The sequence below is a fragment of the Pantherophis guttatus genome, chromosome 7, assembly GCF_059756535.1.
Source record: "Pantherophis guttatus breed Tessera chromosome 7, ASM5975653v1, whole genome shotgun sequence".
Taxonomy (NCBI): Eukaryota; Metazoa; Chordata; class Lepidosauria; order Squamata; family Colubridae; genus Pantherophis; species Pantherophis guttatus.
The window spans coordinates 52,799,716-52,809,345 of NC_142069.1; the positions used below are offsets into that span (position 1 = coordinate 52,799,716).

Genomic DNA, 9,630 nt, shown 5'->3' on the forward strand with positions numbered 1-9,630 from the left:
CATTCTCTCAGTTGTTTATCACTTTTAAGCACCGATGTCAGCCTCAGCTTTCCTGCTTTAGCTGCCATAAGAAACGGGGAGGGATTAGGTATGGAGCAAAGGGGGGGAAGAGAGCAGGAGGGGGTTTGTCTTTATAGGAGGGGACTTCGTGGGAATCGAAACTGGATTTCAGAAGGGGATGGCTAACCAACTGTCTCGACATTCCTGATGGATGACGCTGCCAGACGTGTTGCCACCTGACCTTTGGAAGACCTTTAGATTGGCTGAGAAAATATAAACACGAGGGGGGGAAGAAGCTTAGTAGATGCATTTCGCGCGTTTTGGTCACTTCCAGCTTTTCACTGGGGTGTTAATCTTTTCATATTCAGTAAAAGTACCAAATTCTTCAAAATGCTTGAGTTTGGGGTTTTCTTTCCTGGATACTGAAGGAAGCATACCTGACATTAAGCTGGAAGACATCTCAGTCATCCCGGACAAAACCCGAGGGGACTGAAAATCCAAAGTATGTCAGATCGAGGGAGTGATGAAGAAGGGAAGATGGGGGCAGCGAGTTCAACCGCCCTCCAGTCGGAAAGAGAAACTGCAGAATGGCTGGAAAGACTCCGTTTGGAACCGGAGGAGGCCAGATGGTCAAAAGGTGTGGGGAGACTGCCGGACTGTGGGGAGAACCCCCGGGGAGTGACGACTTCCAGACCCCGAAAAAGGGACTCAGTGTGGATGCAACAGCAGAAGGAACGTCTCATGATAGATCAAGCCTTGCAGCTTATCCGTGATGTGGAAGAAAGCAGAAAAAACCGTGAGTCTTTTGAAACTCCTGTGGAGAAGGGGGAAGCAGACCCCAGGGGGGAGGCCGAAGAGACAGCCTGCGGGGGAGAGGAAGAGTTTGAGGAGGGAACATCCCAGGCTTCGGCAGCTCGAGGAAGAGATGCAGCCGGCCAGAGAACCCCAGCCCTGCCCCCCCCCCGCAGACGTAAAAAGCCAAAAATCCCCCCCCTTCCTGGGAAGTTTGATGGAAATCCTAAAACCTTGGGATTTTTCCTGACCCAAGTGTGGAACCACATGCAGGATTGGGGGGAGGACTACGAAACGGATGCGGCTAAAGTCAGAAGCATTGCGAATGCCCTAGAGGGAGTGGCGGCTGAGTGGATGGTAGTTCTCCACAATAACAACTCCCTCCTGCTGAGAAATTACAATCAGTTCATGAGGGCCCTTAGAAGACGTTTTGAAGACCATTTAGCTGAACGAAAGGCGAGACTCAGAATGAAGAGCATTCAGCAGGGTCGGAGGCCGGTGGCAGAGTATATCCAAGAGTTTCGTGAACTGGCACCTTATATGACAGGCTGGTCAGAAATGGCGCTTTTGGAGAGTTTCAAGGATGGACTGAATGATGAGATATATCGAGATTGCAGGAGCATGGGGGTCCCCGATGGATAGATGGTACATAGTAGCTGAGGATGTGGAGATCGAGCTGAAACGGAGCGAACTCCGAGGAAGGCGGATGGGGAACCAGTCATCCTCTTTCTACCGTAAGGGGGCGGCCAAGATGACTGGCGGGAAGACCGAATTCAAACCCAAGTCAAAGCCCTTCACCTGTTTCAAATGTGGGAAGGAGGGTCACCGGGCGGCCGAATGTTTCTCCAAACCACCGCCAAAAGCCACCGGGGCCAGCCAAAAGAAAAGCGATAAAATACCCGCCAAAACCCGCGGCACCGCCCTGAAAGGAGAAGTCATTGAGTTCACTCCCCGGAACCAGCGTGAGTTGGGAACTCCGACCAACGATGACGACAGCGAGACGGACTCCGACTCGGACACTGATGAACGGGTGAGTCACACGGAAGAACCCTTACTCATCCCCGTAGAAGTAAGGGTGCCCTCCACAGGAACTCACGCGCAATTGTTAGCCCTGTTGGACTCGGGGTGCACTAGGTGCATAATTAGCCCCAAAGTAGTGGAGGAAATGGGACTGAGACTGAAAACTTTAAAAAGACCCATTGCATTTTGTCAATTAGATGGGTCGATTGCAGGAGGGGGCCCAGCTAGTTTTATGACCGAACCCCTTGAACTACAGTTGGGGAATCATATAGAAAAGCTCAGCTTTATCGTAGCATGGCATGGAAAGGCCCCTAATTCTAGGACTGCCCTGGCTTCGTAAATGGAACCCACGAGTAAATTGGAAAACGGGGGTCCTGCGCATCCGTACGGCAGAACCACCTCCAGAAAAGGAAGGCCCCTCCCTAAGGGACGACATAAGACCAGAAGGGGCCGCAGTAGCCATCAACTATATTGAGGGAGAAGAGAAAATTCCGAAGGAATATTGGGACCTCAAGGAAGTGTTTAGTGAAAAAGCGTCTGATACTCTGCCTCCCCACAGGGCCACTGACTGCACCATTGAAATACTCCCAGGGGTGAAGCTTCCCAAACCAAAAATATACCCCATGACACCTCGAGAATTGGAGGAATTGCGGAATTTTATTGACAAAAACTTAGAACGGGGATTTATCGAACGAGCCAAACCCAAGGTAGCAGCGCCAGTAATGTTCCGCAAAAAGAAAGATGGATCCTTCAGATTAGTTGTTGATTATAGAAACATGAACGCCATTTGCGTGGAAAATGTCTATCCCCTCCCACTTATGAAGGACATGTTGGCCCATTTAGGAAAGGGAAAATTTTTTACCAAACTTGATTTAAGAGAGGCATACTACCGAGTGAGAATAAAAGAGGGAGATGAATGGAAGACAGCATTTAATTGCCCACTGGGGTGTTTCCAATTTAGAGTACTCCCTTTTGGACTACAGGGGGCCCCGGCCGTATTCATGCAGTTGATCAACGAAGTGTTGCATGAGCATCTATATAAGGGGGTGTTGGTCTATTTGGACGATATTCTAATTTATTCTGACAACATGGCCGACCATATAAGATTGGTTCGAGCGGTCTTGAATAAACTCAGAGCAGCTGAACTCTATGCCAAACTTTCTAAATGTGAATTCCATCAAGACAAAATCGACTATCTTGGATATCGTATATCGCATGAGGGAATAGAGATGGACCCGGAAAAGGTCCGGGCAGTAATGGAATGGGCCGCACCACGCACCCGTAAACAGTTACAGAGTTTCTTAGGGTTTGCTAACTTTTATAGACAATTTATCCCCTCTTTCGCAAAAATCGCACTGCCAATTACAAACTTGCTCAAAACCAAAGGGGAAATAAAACCCAAACCCTCGAAACCACTAGAATGGACTATGGACTGTCAGGCCGCTTTCGAAAAACTGAAACGGTTGTTTGCAGCTGAACCTGTGCTCAAACACCCCGACATAGAACAACCTTTTGTAGTACAAGCGGATGCTAGCGACGTTGCCGTAGGAGCAATACTCTTGCAAAAGAATGAGAATGGAATATTACAACCCTGTGCTTACACATCCCGTAAGCTATCTGAGACAGAAAGGAGATGGGCCATATGGGAGAAGGAAGCGTTTGCAGTTAGATGGGCGCTGTTAACATGGAGACAATTTTTAGAAGGGGCAAAACACCCTTTCGAGGTGTGGACTGACCATAAGAATCTAGAAGCATTAAAAACACCACGCAAATTGTCACCCAAACAGGCACGCTGGGCCCAACATTTCAAGCATTTCAATTTCACTTTACGTTACCTTCCTGGGGGGAAAAATTTCATGGCGGACGCACTTTCCAGATTACCACAGTACAACAGCATAAAGAAGGAACTGGTTCAACCAATGATCCCCTTAACACAATTGGCAACACCTGTCACTACCAGAGCGCAGAGTAAAACCGATCCAGAACTCTCAGGGGATTTACTCGAAAAGTTACGAGAAGCGCTAAAAACTGACGAGTGGTTTAAAATCCACTCGAATGAATGCACACTTCGCGACGGACTAGCTTGGGTTGGATCAAAATTGTATGTTCCGACCACATTAAGACCAACCGTATTGAAATATGCGCATGATGCCAAAGCCGCAGGACACTTTGCGTTTGTCAAAACTTTACATCTTGTTAAGAGACAGTTTTGGTGGCCTGCACTAAAAAAGGACATACAGGCATATGTGGCTAGCTGTCCAGTATGTGCCTCGGCTAAAAGACCTCCAGGGAAATCCCCTGGATTACTGCAAGGTGTGGCTAGACCGAACGCCCCATGGAAGGAAATATCTATGGATTTTGTTGTGGACTTACCCGACAGTGAGGGCTGCACTGTCATTTGGGTAGTAACTGATTTGTTTTCCAAACAAGTACATTTCATACCTTGCTCAAAGATCCCTTCAGCAAAAACCCTCGCAAAATTATTTATTCGGCAGATTTACTGACTACATGGGTCTCCGAAAAGAATAATTTCTGATAGGGGTGTGCAATTTACTTCCAGTTTCTGGAGAGAATTTTTAAGATTGATAGGCTCCGCACAGGGGTTGAGTTCCAGTCACCACCCTCAGACAAATGGTGCTTGTGAAAGAACCAATGGGGTGCTTGAACAATACCTTAGGTGTTACGTGAATTACCAACAGGACAATTGGGTAGACTTGTTGCCATTTGCAGAAGTGGCGTATAACAACTCTGTGCATAGTAGCACCGGATTCACCCCTTTTAAGGTTGCATCGGGCCAGGATTTTGTACCCATTCCCGAGTTACCTCAAGATGATCCCCAAAATCCCTCCTTGATAGATTGGATGGAACAATTAAGGAGCACCTGGACAGTGACTCAGAAGGCATTAGATGAGGCACACTGAGCTCATAAGGCACAAGCCGATAAGAAAAGGTCCCCAGCTCACATTTACAAAGTGGGGGATAAAGTCTATTTGTCTACCAAATACTTACAAACCACCCAGAGGTCTAAAAAGCTGGGGCCTAAGTATGTAGGACCATTCCGTGTGATTAGACTGATAAATCCAGTGACAGTTGAATTAGAATTACCAAAAACCTTGAGACGGATACATCCTGTATTTCATGTTAGTTTATTGAAACCTGAACACTCATCTCCCCTAAGGGTTGATCATAGCAACCCTCCAATTCCCATCCTCATAGAAGGGGAGCAACATTTTGAGGTTAAGGAAATCTTGGACTCTAGAAAACACCATGGTAAAGTCCAATATCTAATTGCCTGGAAACATTTTCCACTATCTCAGGCTGAATGGGTAAATAAACGGGATGTCCGAGCTCCCAAGAAAGTACAACAGTTCTATGCCAAATACCCTGATAAACCTTGATCATTGTATATATTCTGTTTCTCTTTCTCTTTCTTCCTTTTATTTAGGACTAACGTCTCTTCTGCAAGAGGGGCCGAATGTCAGCCTCAGCTTTCCTGCTTTAGCTGCCATAAGAAACGGGGAGGGATTAGGTATGGAGCAAAGGGGAGGAAGAGAGCAGGAGGGGGTTTGTCTTTGTAGGAGGGGACTTCGTGGGGATCGAAACTGGATTTCAGAAGGGGATGGCTAACCAACTGTCTCGACATTCCTGATGGATGACGCTGCCAGACGTGTTGCCACCTGACCTTTGGAAGACCTTTAGATTGGCTGAGAAAATATAAACACGAGGGGGGGAAGAAGCTTAGTAGATGCATTTCGCGCGTTTTGGTCACTTCCAGCTTTTCACTGGGGTGTTAATCTTTTCATATTCAGTAAAAGTACCAAATTCTTCAAAATGCTTGAGTTTGGGGTTTTCTTTTCTAGATACTGAAGGAAGCATACCTGACAACCGGAATCATTTGAAACAAAAAAAGAAATCTTGGCAAAATGTTCATCTTAACTGCTGCTATTCTTCCAAGTAGAGACAGCTGCAGTTTTTTCCAAGTCTCCATATCTTTCTGTACGTCTCACCACAACACCTCATAATTATTTTGAAACAGTTTCGTATTTGATTCTGCAACCTGAACTCCTAGATATTTAACCTTTGATACTATCTCAAAACCTGCCTTGCTTTCAAGTTCCTGTTTTCGATCTTGTGTCATATTTTTAACTATCATCTTAGTTTTTTTCTGGTTCAATCTAAATCCTGATACTGTACCATATTGTTCTATAATGTCTTTCATCTGGATTATTGATTCCATCAGCTGTGTTAGGGTAACAACCAGATCATCTGCAAATGCCCTTATTCTGTATTCCTCTTGCCTTATCACTATTCCTTTCAAGGTGCTCGAGTCCCATATTGTATTCTAATGTTAAAATAAATAACAATGGGGATAACGGACAACCTTGTCTTGTTCCTTTTTCAATATTAAAGTCTGTTGTCAAACTTCCATTAATAATAATCTGTGCCTTTTGTTCTTGATAAATTGCTGAAACCGCCTGTATAAATTGATCCCCAAAGTCCATCTTTTTTAAAGTCTTTAATAGAAAGTTCCAATCCACTCTATCAAAGGCCTTCTCCGCATCCAAGAAAACCAGCACTGCAGGGATCTGTTTGTTCTTCTCGAGATATTCCAATAAATCCATAACTTGCCTTACATTATCCTTCATGTATTCATTCATCCTTCATCCTGCCTTCTATAAATCCCGCTTGATCACAATGAATCACCTCTTGTATAACTGGCATCAACCTGTTGGCTAATACTTTTGCAAATATTTTATAGTCATTATTCAGAAGTGATATTGATTTAAAATACTCAGGTTTTTTAGGACCTGTTTGCTCTTTCGGTATCAATGAAATATAAGCTGTTTTCCATGATGGGGGTATTTTACCCCCTTGTTGTATACTACAAAATAGATCTTTAAGATATTCAATCATTTCTGCTTGTAAAGTTTTATAATACACCGCAGTTAAACTATCCGTCCCAGGAACTTTAGCTGTTTTCAATTGTTTAATTGCGGCAATAATCTCCTCAGCTGTTATAAGATGATTCATTCTCTCCTTTTGTTGATTAGTAATTTTTATGACTCTTTTATTTTCTAGATATTTCTCTATAAATCCATTCTGTGTATCATCTTTGGCATATAATTTAGTATAATAATCTACAAAAACTTCTTTAATTAATTTTTCTTGAGAAATTTCCTTCCCTCCAGTATCAATACTATCAATGATCCGTGTACTCTGCTTCTTCCTTAGTGTATAAGCCAACCATCTGCCCGGTTTATTAGTGTTACAAAATGTGTTATGTTTCACAAATTGTAAATTTGTTGCTGTTTGTTTTGCCATAAGCATTTGAAATTGATCTTTCAGAAGTTTTATTGCTCCTCGTATTCTTTCATCTGTTGGGTTTTTTATAAGTAACTGTTCTTTATTCTTTATTTCTGCTTCCATTTCAGATCTTTTCTTTTGTCGATTTAATTTGTGTTTAGAATTCATATGGATGAGTACCCCTCTCATATATGCTTTACTCGCATCCCACACAATTTCAATAGGGGTACCCTTATTCAAGTTCATTTCAAAAAATTCTTTCATCTGCTTTTTAAGTTCTGTTATATTCTTTTCATATCTAAACAGATTTTCATTTAATCTCCATGATCTTCTCTCATTCTTTCCCATCTCAATTTCTATCCATACCGGGCTATGGTCAGTTAAAGTCCTTGGAAAAATCTTTGTTCTTTTTGTTTTTACAAGTAGGTCAGCTGATAATAAAATAAAATCAATCCTAGAAAAGGATCTCTGTCTATCTGAAAAAAAAGTAAAGTCCAATTCTTTTGGGTTATGTATTCTCCAAATATCTTTTAATTCCAAATCTTCTTTCATATCAAAAAAAGTCTGTGGTAGTCTAATCCTTGACTTCGCCGAACTCTTTTTATCTATTTTAGAGTCAATTACTCCATTCCAATCTCCCATAATTAAAATAGATCTATAGTCCCATTGCAATATTTTAGAATGCAAAGTTTTGTAAAAATTGTCCTGTTGTTGATTAGGAGCATAAATTCCAATCACTAGAATTGGGCCACTTGCTGTGCGCAGTTCAATTGCTATAAACCTACCACATTCATCTGCTTCTATAATTTTAGCTGACAGTCTTTTATTTATATAAATAACCACACCATTCTTTTTTTCCAAATTTGAAGCTATAAAATGTGTTCCTAATCTTGAATTTATCAGATATTTTTGGTCTTGTGTTCTAACATGAGTTTCTTGTAAACAAATTATATCATTGTTAAATTGTCTCAAGTATGTAAATAATTTCTTCCTTTTCTGTGGTGAATTTAATCCATTCACATTCCAAGATAAAAACTTAATCGTCATGTACACTTTTTTGAAGCGACAAGCACATTTGCCGAAGATTTTCCGAGTCGGTAGTCTTCGGCTTTGCTCCCCCCATGGCTTCACATTCTTATATATTACCCTTGACTCCTTTCTTATATTGCTGTGGCTTGGGCCTTTCCTGTTGTTGTTTTTCTTTGAGTTGCTTAGAAATTGCTCAAGTTATACGCTGATCTTTAGCTTCACACATCCGGGCTAGGTCCAAAGCCACTTCTCTTGTAATCTTAGGTGGTTCAGTCACAATTTTCGAAGGAAGATCTAGCAGGGGCTCATCCAGAAAACCTCCTGTAGCTCCCTGCATTTCCATTATCTCTAGTTCCAGCTGCTTAGGCTGCTCTTCCATCTCTCGCTGAAAGTGCTTCTCCTTATCACTCTCCTTTATCTCCAACACAGAAGATGTACGTGGGAATGGTGAGCTCTCTTTAAAAACATTAGAATAAAATTCTTCCACCTTCTCAACAGTATTTAATCGGTATCTTTCTCCCTTATACCTCAAGATTATACCAGTTGGAGCATCCCACCTAAATGGAATTTGTTGTTTTTTTAATTCATTCACTAGAAATCCAAAATCCTTTCTATCTTTTAACATCTTAGGTGGTAGCTCTTTATAAACTCCAATCTCCTTCCCCTCCACTTGCACAGCAGAGAGAAAAGACTTTTGCAAAATATTATTTCTCATTTTTCTATCTGTAAAGTATATCACCACATCTCTGGGCAATTGTCTTTGTCTGGCCACCCACGAATTCACTCTACACTTTATCCATTTTGCAAAAAATCTCTTCAGGGCTAATCTTTAACAGCACAGCTAGAGCATCAGCACAAGTCTGTCTCAGGTCTTGTCTATCATTCTCTTTTAAGCCTCTCAGCCTTATGGCAAATTCCATAGACCTGAACTGCATCATTGTGATCTCATTTTCAAGTCTCTGCATTTTATTGTCAGCATCAAAGATTTTATAATCAGTCTCCTTCATTTTAATATCCATTTCTGATCTAAATTCTTCCACCTTAGCATCAGTTTTAATAATTGCTTCTGACAATCCAGTCACCACTGTCATTAATTTTTGGGTCACCTTGTCATATTTTTCTTGCACCACCTCTTTGATTTCTTTAATCTCCTGCTTAATTTCCTGTTGTGACTTTTTAAATTTCTCATCCAAATTTTCATCCTCATCAAAGCCTGAGCAATAAAATCCTTTAAACTTTCAAGATCAACCTCTTTTTTCTGGCTTTGCTGGCTGGGAGGCTGCTGTTCAGGTTTGTGGGGGGGGGGGATCCCCCCCCGCTGCCTTCACTTCCTGTTTAGTCTGCTTAGAAGCCATCCTGCCACGTAGCCTAGCTTTTCCAGAAAAAGAAATCCTTTTTCCCTTTCCTCCACCACAAAGTCCTCTAAAAAATTCCCCCATGTTTAGTCAAATTAAAGGTGAAATTGAAGCAAAATCAGGCTTGTTT

The 9,630-nt window shown here is 42.3% G+C and overlaps 1 long non-coding RNA gene across 2 annotated transcripts; it reads left to right on the top strand.

The window, feature by feature from the left end:
* The first annotated feature begins 699 nt into the window (after window positions 1-699).
* LOC148112846 (uncharacterized) lies at window positions 700-5,419 on the top strand. Of its 2 annotated transcripts, none has more exons than XR_015728979.1 (2): window positions 700-796; window positions 5,258-5,419. It is a non-coding gene; the product is annotated as an uncharacterized LOC148112846 (long non-coding RNA). The 2 variants fall into 2 exon arrangements; XR_015728978.1 differs by lacking the exon at window positions 700-796 and adding an exon at window positions 1,512-1,822 and having other exon boundaries at window positions 5,258-5,366.
* Window positions 5,420-9,630: the final 4,211 nt, after the last annotated feature.